The sequence below is a fragment of the Periplaneta americana genome, chromosome 3 (assembly GCF_040183065.1).
Source record: "Periplaneta americana isolate PAMFEO1 chromosome 3, P.americana_PAMFEO1_priV1, whole genome shotgun sequence".
Taxonomy (NCBI): domain Eukaryota; kingdom Metazoa; phylum Arthropoda; class Insecta; order Blattodea; family Blattidae; genus Periplaneta; species Periplaneta americana.
The window spans coordinates 176360202-176375091 of NC_091119.1; positions in this window are offsets into that span (position 1 = coordinate 176360202).

A 14890-nucleotide genomic window follows, 5' to 3' on the forward strand; every position below is an offset into this window, starting at 1 on the left:
TTTATTCATTTATTCATTTAGTTATTCATTTATTTTTTTATTTATTTATTTATTTATTTATTTATTTATTTATTTATTTATGTGCTGGACAACAGCCATAGCCTAATGAAAGTCCAGCACAGTGATACAATTAATATAATAAAATGAACAAATATTGTACAAATTAAATAATTGATATAACAACAAAATGAAGAAAATAGATTACAATGATTAATTTACAAGAATTAATACTACTATATTTTATGGAAAGGAGTTGATTCTTACAAAAGTATTACCAAATTGTGTAGAAAGATTATGTAAATAATATTATCAAAGGCCATGTTCTAATATTTCTATACATTGAATGGATCGAAATCGCGTACAGGTAAGTTAGCATTTTTAAAACATCTGGAGACTGGAGAGAAAGATTTAGAATTTCTAATATAGAAGAGTTTGTGATGGCTCATGTCCTTCATAGCAATACGAGAGCTGACACTCTTTAAGAAAGATTGACAATTAATGTCACCTTTAAGGACCTTACATAAGAATAAGTATTCGAGATCATGACGTTTGGCATACAGGCTTCGACATTTAAAGTGCTCGCATTTTGTATCATATTTATACCCAGAGTTATTAGGCAGAAATCTGTACGAACATAATGATATAAATTTAATTTGAATATTTTCCAGTTTTCCTGTACCAGTACTTGTAATAGAGTTCCAAACTACAGATGCATATTCGAGTTTCGATCTCACTAATGTATAGTATAGTAGACTAATAAAAGAGAGTCAGGTGTTGAAAAAGAATAAATAATTGACCGAATTATTTCTAACATTCTTATTGCATGGTTAATTTATAATCAATGTGGTTGTGAAAATATAATTTATTGTCAATTAATACAATCTTTTCTCTTAATTATTACATTTTATAATAATAATAATAATAATAGTAATAATAATAATAATAATAATAATGTGCATAAAATTTTCTTATAAATGTAATACATACATACATACATACATACATACATACATACATACATACATACATACATACATACATACATACATACATACATACATACATACATACATACATACATACATACATACATACATACATACGTACTACGCGACCAAGGCGGGACCCGTCGTGGCTGATTGAGGAACTCCGTGCTCGCTGCGTATGTTCACTGCTGGAGTGTCGTCACATCCAATGCCTAGCGTTTCAATCTGGTCGCAATGCCGCATGTAGGAAGACGTGTGTTTCGTAGCCAAGTGCGGAGCGTTATTTATAATGCCATAAAGTTTTGTGATGAAGAAAAGACAACTGGTTTATTCTTACCTCTATCCAAGACAAGAGAGCGTGCTGCAGCTATTGTGAAGTTAAATTAGGACACAATAAAATTAGTAGGATTAGAAAGAAAGGTAAAGAATGTAGGGATAAGGGTGTAGAAATATCGACACCAAGCAAAGTTAGACGACCTCCTGCAAATGGACAAATGTATCATAAGAAGAGAAGTTCATAAATATTATAGTCTCTACAAAGAGCTTACAACATTAGGCAAGCTACATACATTTTGTAAGGTAGAGATAGGTTTTAAAGGGTGAAAGGAAACTTTAAAAAACTCATGCTATCCATGGGGTTTGCATTAAAAAATGTAAAGATAAAAGGAAATATCTAATAGAACGTTCTGATATAGTACCCCGTTATTTACCTGGACGAAACATGGTTCCATACCCGTTACACTGTCCACAAATGTTGGCAAGACGTAAACATGTCAGGAGTTTATACAAATAGCCGTGCAGGTCAACGACTTATAGTAGCCCATGCTGGTGGTAGTGATGGTTTTATACCGGGTGCTTTCCTCATATATGATGTCCGGGTCCGGCCACTTTAAAATTCTAAGGTAAGAAATATATATCAAATGCAATATTGTATAAAATACAGTACCTATTTTAGTTTACGTTACTTTCTATTCATGTTCCCTCCTTTACGAACACCAATGTTGTGGAGTGTTTTCTGAATAGATTCCTATATGTGTAAGCATATTATAAAATAAAACTAAACAATAAAGTTAACTATATATACGAACATATAACATATAAAGCGTGTTAATAATAATGAAACAAGAGTGCAGTTCAGCATGTGCTTCATTTTGCATTTGAAGCGGACTTTACAACACGGCCTGTGTTGTGAAGGGAATCTCAGCGCCACCAAACGCACGTACATACATACATACATACGTCTCCTGCCCATGGGCAGGTCTTTCACTGCAAACCCAGTATTCTCCAATCTTTCCTAATTTCTGCCTTCCTCTATTGTGCAGAAAAAAAGAGCTGTTTGACTTGCCACTAATATTTTTTGTAAATGAATTCGTCTCGCATATAACACTGCGAAGGACGAAGAATGCAAAAATTGTATTCATCTTGAAAACTCTATAATAATAGGTAAACTTTTTAGACTAATTAAAAGTTCATGGCTTCTAGTTGACATAGACTCGCACTGTATTTATATTTATAAGTTTTTCCTTAGACCTTATATAACATAACGCTTCGCAGCAAGTGAAAACAATGTTAACTCAGTAAACTTTTAATGATGTTGAACTTGAATTACTTAGTTAACAGTTTATTAGAAACTTGTCTACATTAAAAGTATGGAATATATCAAATGTTAGATTTTGAGAATTAATTAAAATTCCCCTTTTCCACTTCGCTGAGAGCATTTGTACAAAGATTCACATAGTCTTGGGAATTTGGGAAGTAGGCTACTGGGGCGAACGAATTGGCGCTTCCAAGATGTCGGCACCCCTATATGGAATAAGAATGTCACTAAACACGAGATGTGGTAAGTATACATAACCTTATCTACCCTTTCTTTCTTTAAGTTACGTAGAACTTCCCTTACGGGCTATTCCATATGAAATCGGACAACGAAATACCATGACATGTCAGAATTGTCTGAAAATTCGTACAAAAGTTTAGTATGTGGAAACTAGTAAATTTACAAATTTTGACTTTCTTTAGCTCAGTACTTTTTCAGATAAAATTCCTTAAAATTTAGCGTATTTTGTATTTTATTCTTACTTTCAACGCGTCCTACTACGTCTGGCTTCGAAATAAAAACGTAAGCTATAGCTAATTTTGTAGTGCACATTTAAGTGTATTAATGGGGTATAACATATATTTTATTGTTTGTGGAAATTATGGATATATTGTTTTATGTGATTTATAACATGTTACCACAAAAAAAGTATGGATATAAAATACTATAATATTAGTCAGTGTTGAGACAAAAACCATACATTTTTTTTAAAAGCTTTTTTAAATGAAAAGCCTTAAAATAGATATTTAAAATCTCGCTATTAAAATACGCGCTCCCTGCAGCGTCATGCGAAGATGTGAGAGGAGTCAGAATATTCTTATCAGTTGGCCTTGAAACAGCTGGTGTTCTCACAACACAAGGAATGAGACGAATGCGTGACCATCAGCCAATCTTCTGCGTATATTATTACAAGGTCACAGTGGTTATTCAATTCTAATGTTTGAGAGTTTTCCTTTAGAGTAGAACCTCTATTATCCGTGGTAATGAAGGGGCTGGAGTGAACGGTTAATCGAAAAAATCGGATAATCCGTACCATATAAGGTTTTCATAAATTAAGTCCATAGATTAATACAGTTTCGTAATTTCCTCCGTGGTCTTCTGTTTTAACATTCTAGATAACAGATCAGACGTTCACTAATTTAAGTCCGATTTTCAACGACAAAACTCCTTATGACGGCTGTCTGTGAAAAGATAGGAATAGTAGACCTACAGGTCTCATGTTGTAGATTTACATACTTTATACACTTTATATTTGTTTTTCATTAAATCGTGCACAGTTGTAATTCCTATTTCGTATTCTGATGCGAGATGATCCATAGTTTCTCTTTTTCAAAACCATTCAATTACTTGTACTTTTTTTCGTAGCACAGCACGTTTTCTTTTGACACCTGTAGAAAACATTTAGCATAGAAGTTAGACAGCACGGCCCCTTTAAGAGTAGACCACACTGTGTAAGGGTAAAGGTTTTTAAAGAAAACACCCTGTAGAAAAAATTCGTACTTATATAATGTACATACAGTACTTCATATTTTTTTACATCAAAAAAAAAGAGCGAGAGAGAAAGTCAGTCGGATAATCCATCAATCGGTTAATAGGGTGACGGAAAATCGAGGTTCTACTGTATTCTGTTGCGGCAAATTAAAAAAAACCGCTATATTGAGGTAAGATAGTGATTACGTATTGACTTAAAAGCAAGAATTATACCAATCGTAAGCATCAGTAAACAGTAACAGGTTAGTGTAGTGATTATGTAATATCTGTATAAAATTATGTTAGTATTAAGTGAAATACATCTTTCATTTCGAGTTGTTTTCGAATGCGTGAACTACTCGCACGCTCGGCTTGCTGTGGGATGGAGCCGCGCGGCGAAGAAAACCACGATGAGAATTCTTCTCTTTATTTTATTTTCCACCCTTACCCAAAGAAAATTTTGAATCTGTAAACTGTGTTTTATTCTATATTAAGTCACCCATATTGTCGTATTTTTATTTTTCAGCTATTTCGTCAAGGAAAAAAGTAATATAAATAAATCTGCTTAGTCAAGTGAATAAGAATAAAAACAAAATCCTTCCAAAGTCATTATATCACTCTCTGAGTCTGCTTTAAAAAGAGATGTCGTTGAAAATTCTACCACTAAATGTCTCTGAGCAATGTTCTTCCAAAACTAAGAATTTACGAAAGTACGATAAATTTGACTCTCTATAAAATGAAAAGTAATAATAGTTGGGGATATTTTAACCCACCATTAGGCTTGTCCAGTGAAGGCCTTTCAATGACAGAAGGGCCTTTCTTTTTTTTTTTTAAACGAGGTCAAATTTTCTGAAATTTTGTCCGATTTCATATGGAACAGCCCTTACACTTTTACAGTTATTCTAAACATAGTAATTAAAAATACTAAGTGAACTGTAAGTAATGTAACTAATTTGAAGGAGTTATTCTTTGAGATATTTCAAACAAAAATTTTAACTCAATTTTGCTCGTTTTTGCTTCCTTTTCGAGATAAAAATCGTTTTATATGTAATATTTCGTACAGTGTTTGGAAAAGCCATTGATGTAATTAAAGTATACTCGCTTGCGCTCTTTTCATAATTTTCATACGAGCTTCTTAATTACCATTATAGGCGAGTTTCATACGACTTTTTATGTTCGACCATATTTCTAACTTGAAATTACCGGTATTCAGATGTATACATTTAATTTGTATCTGACAAGATCGGAAGTGACCTTGTTCTAGGTCGTGAATTGTGAGATGTGCGTAGACGCGAAAGTATTGATTTTTTCCGAGGAACACTAAGTCATTGACCTTGATGTATAATCCCGTTAAATTTGATAATATTATAATATTATAACCTTGATTATTGAATTCGACATTGAAAAACGAGATGACAAATTGAATTTATTTGAATATTATTTACAATTAACGCTAATTATTATAGTAACAGAACATAACCTTCTGCGACAGTATTGGATTTCCAGCCTCCGTGACTTTTCGCTAATTCTCTTTCGATTGCATATACAAGAATAATCGATACTTGCTGTTTTATAACGATACAAAGCTGACTTGTCATTGGCTGAACACATGTAAGCTGAGTTATCATTGGCTGAAGACCTGTACTTTAATGAGTAGGTGTACTTTAATGACATGCATTAAAGGACTGCTACCAGGTGTATAATTAGTACATTTCGGCATGGTCGAGCATAAATAAATTATTCGTCGTGTAGAATCATTAAGCTCCAATCGGAATCGCGCAGTATGACCAGGAATATTTGTAGGCCGGCCCGAGCCGGTCCTTCTCGTAGGAGAAATAGCACATGCGCAAATGAGTTATTTCTTTGCGTGTGGCTCACCTATAGGTAAGGAACCTCTTTCTAGAGAGGGGTGGAAACTTTTCATTTCGCCGTTAATTCTCACTCTACATGAAGGCACTTCACTCTTTCTAATTGCTGCATGAATAAAACATTTATAGGAAAGAAGTACCTTTCTGGATACATGTTTTTTTTTCCTACCCTCTTCGAAATGAATCTATACTAATAATAAATCTGTAGCCGAAATGTTTCTGGTAATTTTCGATTTTCCAAAAATAATTGATCCTAACATATATAATTAACCACCCTGAAACCGAAAATCGCTTTTTTGAAATTTTTGTTTGTATGTCTGTCTATATGTTTGTTACCTTTTCACGCGATAATGGCTGAACGGATTTCGACGAAAATTGGAATATAAATTAAGTTCGTTGTAACTTAGATTTTAGGCTATATGGCATTCAAAATACATTATTTAAAAGGGGGGTTATAAGGGGGCCTGAATTAAATAAATCGAAATATCTCGCTTATTATTAATTTTGTGAAAAATGTTGCATAACAAAAGTTTCTTTAAACATCATTTCCGATAAGTGTTATTCTCCGAAAAAGTTTGATAGGACTGATATTTAATGAGATAAATGAGTTTTAAAATTAAAATAACTGCCATCTAAGGACGTATAATGAAATAAAGAACAAATGACTTCGTCTATAAGGGGCTTTGGACAGCAACAATCGAAAAGTATGAATGATACCCTACAGAGAATGTTTCTGTGTTTGTATGAAGTAATATCGGAAGCTAAATTAACCGATTTGTATAATTAATTATTATTTCACCATTGGAAAGTGTAGTAATGTAATATTATATAATATAATTTAAGTTATTTGAAGGGTTCAGAACCATAGTGGGCCAAACGCCATTTACTGAATACGTGGAAAACAAGGGCTAAAATTAAGTTATTACCATAATTCAATGGAAACCTATAACAAGTAAAATAAAATATACACATTAAATCTAAATGATGCCAATGTTCATTAAACTATGTTTGCATGTAATAAAAATTAGAAACATGTTAAAGGAATTGTCATTGCACCAATGAGTGGTCTCTGGACCAAAATGATCGCATTTTAATTATTTGGATGCAATTTAAATTAAGTAACATATTAAACGATTTATCCTTCTATCAAACACGAATGTTCCCTGGATCAAATGTCTTACTTTAATTATGAAATTACTTTATATTTATTTCTAACGGGTGCAGCGGAGCGCAGGGATACGGCTAGTCAAAACAATATTACAGTACAAAGCAAAGTTACCTAGGTGCTGTATATGTTTTAAGTATAATTAATATTCCATAACAAAAGTCTTATCGCATTATGCTTGTAAGGTGATATTGGTGAGCAACTTCCTATCATCAGAATATTAAATTATTTTCTCGAAATCTGCTGAAGCTATAGAGCTGACGTTTTTACAACACATGGGCACGTATCTTTTGCTTATGATGTAACAGTAGTTGCTTTGTTAATTAAATTCCTTACAAACAATTTCAATGCGAATATTTTCAAAATTTTCGATACACTATCTTTAGTAATACGTATTTACGGTATATTAAATTTACGAAAACATTATGTAAGGCTACTAAATAAATAGGCCTATATCTGAAAATTTCACTTTTGTATAAAAAAAAAGTTGAGAAAATATTTCTTTTAAATAAAAAAATCAAACTTGTGAAACATGAGCATTAAAATTAAAACTTACATTCTTATAATGCACTTATACTTCTCAGATGAATCTAAAAATTAACATGAATAAAGTTTTAATAAGTTCTCTTCCCCTTATCTATCGAATAAGTGCTGGCCATCCCTGTATATAGCTCGACCAAGCGGCATATGCCACTTCTTTCGTCTGTTTCTTTCCTTTCCGCTGTAAAGCGCTCAGGCTCTCCTGGGCTCTAAAGCGCGCGCTTGCTCCTGTGGGCATCAATTGACTTGCCTGCCCTACATGAAGGCACTTCACTCTTTCTAATTGCTGCATGAATAAAATATTTGTAAGAAAGAAGTACCTTTCTTGATACAAGGTTTTTTTTTCCTACCCTGTTTGAAATGAATATTGTAATATGAAAGCTGCTATCAGTATTCACCGCTCTTTTACCTACTACGTGTTGTAAACCGAACTCGATGCATACACTGCTTCTCAAGCACTCTAATTTTCGTTGAAGTTGATTTTCCATTGAAGCTTGGCAACGTGATAGATTTTGAAATATTTTTTGTTGTCGCTATTCTTTTGTTGCTCACACACGTGCTGCTGGGTCTTGCTTGAGAGCACCTGTGTGTAGCTGAAAAAGGGTTTGACGACTTCATGGAGAAAACCTGTGTGGAAACTTTTTAGAAAAACTCTGTTGACATCCTTTGTGGATTTCGCGGAACCGTGTCGGCTGTGACACCTTCCAACTGATGTATCGACTCTTTCTTATTCCTGTGGCGGTACAAAGCGAGACCCGATCAAAGGAAACCAATACAAGATCAACATAAAGAATCGCATTTGTGCGACAGAGGTCGCTTACACAACCGCAGTTTAATATCCACTCTTTTAACATGTTTGTAAGTTTTCTTTCAGGTGAATGAAATCAGAAATGAGATGAGCATTTCAGAAATATTCATTAGGGAAAGTTATGGTTTGAAATTTGAGGAATTTGAACAATAAATTTATTTTATTACTAGCTGTACCCGTGCGCTCCGCTGCACTTGTTAGAAATAAATATAAAGTAATTACATAATTAAAATAGGACATTTGGTCCAGGAACATTCGTGTTTGATAGAAGGATAAATCGTTTAATATGTCACTTAATTTAAATTGTATTTAAATAATTAAAAATGCCATCATTTTGGTCCAGAGACCACTCATTTAGTGCAATGATAATTCCTTTAACATGTTTCTTAATTGTTATTACATGCAAATAATTAAAATATGATCATTTGGTGCAGAGAACATCCGTTTTTGGTGCAATTTGGTTCCATCAAAATTTTGCTTGGAATGAAACGTATCGGAAAACATTTTTAAAGAAGTTTTTGTTATGCAACATTTTTCATAAAATTAATAATAAGGGAAATATTTCGATTTATTTAATTCAAGCCCCCCTATAACCTCCCTTTTAAATAAAGTATTTTGAATGCCATGTAGTATAAAATCTAAGTTACAACGAACTTAATTTATATTTCAATTTTCATATAAATCGGTTCAGCTATTATCGCATGAAAAGGTAACAAACATCCAGACAGACAGACAGACAGACAGACAGACACACAAACAGAAGTTTCAAATTAGCGATTTTCGGTTTCAGGATGGTTAATTATACATGTTAACACCAATTATTTTAAAAAAATCGAAAATTACCAGAAAAATTTTGGCTACAGATTTATTATTAGTACAGATTTTATTTGTATTACAACTTCCAATTCCTCCTCTATAAGAATATGCTATCAGTTTAACTCTTCCGTTCTTTTTAAGTCCCACAACGGGCATTTTATGACGCACAGAGGCTTGTTATAGTGTATTACACAAAGGCCTGGTTTCTTCGACTTCTGTTAAAATGCACCTGACATAGCGTTAATTAACTGTAAGTTAAAAGTATGAATTTCTGTTAAAAATATTACGTTTCTTCAACTTTACATTTCACATTTTAACATTCCGTTTGTTAACTCTCTGTTAGGACCAGAGATTCTAGAGTTGAACCATAACCTATAACCAAGTACAGGCTCAATTTTGTTTTCTGAACTCTGACAATTGCGATTCTCGCTTGTTTCCGTTGTTTGATTCAGAGAGGATAGAAGTCTTTCTATTCTCTCAGGTTTGATTTCTGCTTCTTTCCGTCGTCTGTATCACAGTAGCGTGGAGCGGCGTATTGTCGTGTTGGTATTGCTGTTGTGAAATCGAAAACACTGGAACAAAAAGAAATCGTGGGACTAATTTCTCTTCGTTCGAGAGAAGCCTTCTGCTGGAAATAATTTCGCAGTATAAACCAATTAATGAGAATAAACAAACAAACGGATCTACGTTGAAAGCGAAAAGTAAGACTTGGCAGAAAATAGCCTATACCTTTGTATGAACTTCTGGTCTGTCAAATCACAGAAATCATCCGCTCTGTTTATGTATTCATGGATATCATTTTATAAATAATCCAGATATATAAGTTCAGCATCTAACGCTCCTGCCATATTGGATACTTCTATGCTAACAGAGAGTTAAATGATTTAACTGCATGAAATTGGGCAGTTAAATTAACATAGGTTTTAACAGCCTGTTAGTACTAACAGTAGTTGAAGAAATGCTTCAACTGTTAAGTTTACAGTTAAAATGGAATAACACACCGTTATAATTTAACAAAGGTTGAAGAAATCGGGCCAAAGAGACGAAAAATCATACTGATTCATTCATACTGAATTTTAAATAACCTGATAACATACCATTTTTCTAATGGAAATTATGGATATAAAAACTATTTTTTCTTTATTATTATAATACAGATATGAGATTCTGTGTTCCTCAGTACGTAACCTATGGCTCCTAAAATGTATGAAAGCTCACACTTCTGCTTATGTAATTTTTTGAGATGAGATACGTAGTAGGCTACATTAAAGACAGATGTTTTGAGTTAATGAAAGGTAAACAAAAAGTACTTTGAAAGAACTCATCAATAGAGCTAAGTTATTCATCGAATAAAAATGAAAATCATGTGGTATATACTCGTACAAGACAGACATAAAGAGATTTTTGCGAAATCTGGTTATTATAGATTGAATAGCTTACAAGATAAAAAGTAAATAAATTGTAACCTATCAGTTCTTGTCAATTCAATCTTCAGTCTCTCCTTAAGTATGACTATTTGTTAATTCATTCTACAAATAGATAAGTTGTAGACGGAACCTGCTTAAAATTTTGTAACTTATCGGAACTCAAAAAAGTAAATAAACCAGTAAACAAAATGCACGGACGATACCTGTTTTAACAGAGTTTATTGTCGCACTTTAACCCTTGAGCCGGTTTGCCGTACGCGTGTATGCAGCTCTCTTGGTTAGTTTCGTAGAGGTTTTATTTATACGTATAGCCTACGCGTCATGCACGTATAATTACAATTCGGCCACAGTTCGTAACTTTCATGCATTTTTTCAAATCTATTGCACAGTTTCTATTTTTTACCGTTATTGTTGCGGATAGAGGAGACGGCCTCCTGATATAATAATAATAATAATAATAATAATAATAATAATAATAATAATAAAAATAATAATAATAATAATAATAATAATAATAATAATAATAATGGTTTATTTAACTTGGCAGAGTTAGCATGTAGCACGTATGGGCGAATCCAGAAATGCATATAGAGTGTTAGTTGGGAGGCCGGAGGGAAAAAGACCTTTAGGGAGGCCGAGACGTAGATGGGAAGATAATATTAAAATGGATTTGAGGGAGGTGGGATATGATGATAGATAATGCATTAATCTTGGTCAGGATAGGGACCAATGACGGGCTTATGTGAGGGCGGCAATGAACATCCGGGTTCCTTAAAAGCCAGTAAGTAAGTAAGAGTTAGGGCCATACGGCATTCTCTAACACTCAACTAGGAGATATGGAGGTAACTGGGAATATATTGAACAAGCAGTTACGGACAGCCGATAAGGGGTAGTCCTCCAGCTTGAGGATTGGGCAAAGGGCTAACAACCCATCACCGTAAAAAAAAAAACAGCTTGTTACGAAACCACAACATAAGCCTCTGAAAGGGAAGACGGATTAAGTTACAGGAGAATAGAGAAAGTTACACGACATAGAACTACACGCATCACCCGACATAAATAGGAACGTTAAATCCAGACGTTTGAGATAGGCAGGGCATGTAGCACGTATGGGCGAATCCAGAAATGCATTTAGAGTGTTAGTTAAGGGGCTGGAGGGAAAAAGACCTTTGGGGAGGCCGAGACGTAGATGGGAGGATAATATAAAAATACGAGATTTGAAGGAGGTGGGATATGATGATAGAGACTGTATTAATCTTGCTCAGGATAGGGACCGAGGGCGAGCTTATGTGAGGGCGGCAATGAACCTGCGGGTTCCTGGAAAGCCATTTGTAAGTAAGTAATGTGGTTGTGTTATGTTTAAACATTTCGAATATAGAAGTAAGAGAGCAACGTCATGTAAATTTAATTTTACTAGGGGATTTAAATGCCGAGGAATATAATGTATGATGATCACTTTCACGTGTTAATGTTGAACTAAGTTTATAAATAATACCCAGTAGACTAGTTTCTACTTAGGAGCCATTTTTATAACTAGTGAGGTCCTTCCGGTTTCTTCATTTGTTTTGCTGGGGGGGTGTGTTTATGTTGTGTAGTGTGGAGTCAAATAGTACGTCTGTTCTGAAATTCAGTCGTGTGTTGAAGATTTGGTGTGGGTGTGTTTTCGTGTGTCTGTATATTTCATATTGTTCTAGTGTGTTTAGTTTCTGGTTTTTCGGTTGGATATGTAGACTTTCCATGTCTGTGTCTATGTTGCTGTAGGTGTGGTTGGCGTTTGTGGCGTGTTATGCGTATGTGGAAGTGTTTTGTGGTTTGGTTATGCCTGTGATGTGTTCTTTGTAAAGTGTTTGAAATGATCTGCCTGTCTATCGGATCTAGAAACTGTTGCAGCTATTGCATTTGAGTTTGTATACACACGTTAGGTTGTATTTGTATGTTTGTGTTGTTATGCTTTTGTAGAGTGTTCTTTGTTCTGTATGCGATGTTTAGTTTAATTTCCTGAGTGAAGATGTGTGTTTTTGTTTTCGTATGTCAGTATGATGTATTTTTTGTGTAGGGCCTACTTCTGTTTGTGTTGTTTCTATTTTTCTTGTAATTATATTCTGTCTTTTTTATTATGTTGTCTATTATGTTGGGGTTGTTACATTTGCTTGTGCTATATATTTGATGGTATTTATTTCTTCTTTCTAATCTTGTTGGCTCATTGGTGTGTTGAGTAGTCTGTGTATCATGGCTCGAAATGCAGCATGTTTGTGTTGTGTTGGGTGATTGGATGTTTTGTGTGTGTGTGTGTGTGTGTGCGTGTGTGTGGTTGTTGTCGGGTTTCTCTAAAAATTTATATATGTATATAATTTATATATATGTATTTCATTTATATGAATTCTATAACATATTTACAGCCAGTGCCAGCGTTTCTGGCGCGTGTCCTTGAGTAAAAAGCCAATCATTGAGTACTTGTTGCCAGTGCAGCTGAGAACGGTACCACCCAAAACTGACTGCGTCAAAGGCAAGACACTCGCACTTTGTGCTTCTGGGGTGTGTTTTTGAGTACACTGTCCAGTCAGTGGCATGTTGCCACTTCGGCTGAGAGTGATACCACCTCCTAAACAGATGTGACGTCAACAATCTGCCAATCACAGTAGCTGTCATCTTTCACACCCACAGACTCTGGCAAAGATATGATACTCGCTCTCAGTGTTCCCATTACTTATTTCACACGCCAGAAACGGTGACTTTGGTTTAGCTTTTAGCACCTGGACTTTTAAATAACGGATTGAGGGGTAAAAGAATAGAATATGTCAATCTAATTATCATCTCTGAGTTAGACGTATTCTCTTTTCTTGCGAATCGCAGACATTCCGAAAAACATCTGCATGTGAAACCTCAATTCTATGTTGTGAACAGCTCAAGATTCCCTTACTTTCCGCCATTAACTATTATGTCCCAAGATATAATAAAATGAATACTACATTACATGCTGTAACAAAGTTTAGATAATGTGAGTAAAATATTTTATCTCCAATTAGAAAATAAATACCGTGCGTAGAGATGGTTAAATGAAGGGACAGTGGACAACGAAGAGCAATTAAAGCCAGACTATCGGAGTGACAAATCATACACAGTTTCGTGGCAAGAGTCCAAGTCCCGGAGTCTCTCGAGAGCGGCAGTCGCGCTGCATTGTGGGTGTGGCGGCCATGAATCGCTTTCTTCAGCCTTTCCATTTAATTCTTCCGCAGTACACGCACTACCTATATTAAAATCTTGATCTTAAGAGTTAGCTAGTCTCTAAGTCAGTAGTGGTAACTCTTTTTGGCAAAATTTCCCTTTCACTTCGTTAGCATTTTTATATTCGATTTTGCCTCAGATTATTAATCAAGTCGACCTGGTTGGCGAGTTGGTATAGCGCTGGCCTTCTATGCCCAAGGTTGCGGGTTCAATCCCGGGCATGGCATTTAAGTGTGCTTAAATGCGACAGGCTCATGCCAGTAGAGTTACTGGCATGTAAAAGAATTCCTGCGGAACAAAATTCCGGCACATCCGGCGACGCTGATACAACCTCTGCAGTTGCGAGTGTCGTTAAATGAAACATAACATTTTTAAACATTTTTATTAATGAATACGGCTTGGATTTTTTATATGATATCAAGGTGTGAAATATGTACATGTTTGTGTAACAAAAATAGGCAAAATATATGTTCAAAATATATTATATAAAAAATTTTGTGCAATATTGAAAACAGGCACTTGACGTAACATCACCTTTCCGTCACCATCCAATAGTTTATTAGAACTCTAAGAATTGGCAAGATTAGGATATTTAAATATAAATTTGTTGTATATTCTTGGGCTTAAATTACTACAGGCATGTCAAAACCCTGCACATTGTGCAGTCGCGCACATTGTGCACTTGTCTCTGTGCGATGTGCAGTTCCTATTCCCCTACCTGGAGGGAGCGAATCGGCTTGGAGGGGAACGCGACAGGGCTGTACATTACCTGCAGTAGCAGAACAGCTTTGGTCTCAGTAACACAGATCAGTGCGGGTGTGCTCATTGAGCTGTGATTGTGAAGGCGTTATGAAAAATAAAGTGAGGAGTCCACAGATATAACGAAGAAGAGAAATCACGAATCATATAACATAACTATTATGATGTTTTCCTCAGCCAACAGTAATTATTTTAAATTGAAAGGCTTTCATCATATCATGTGGACCTA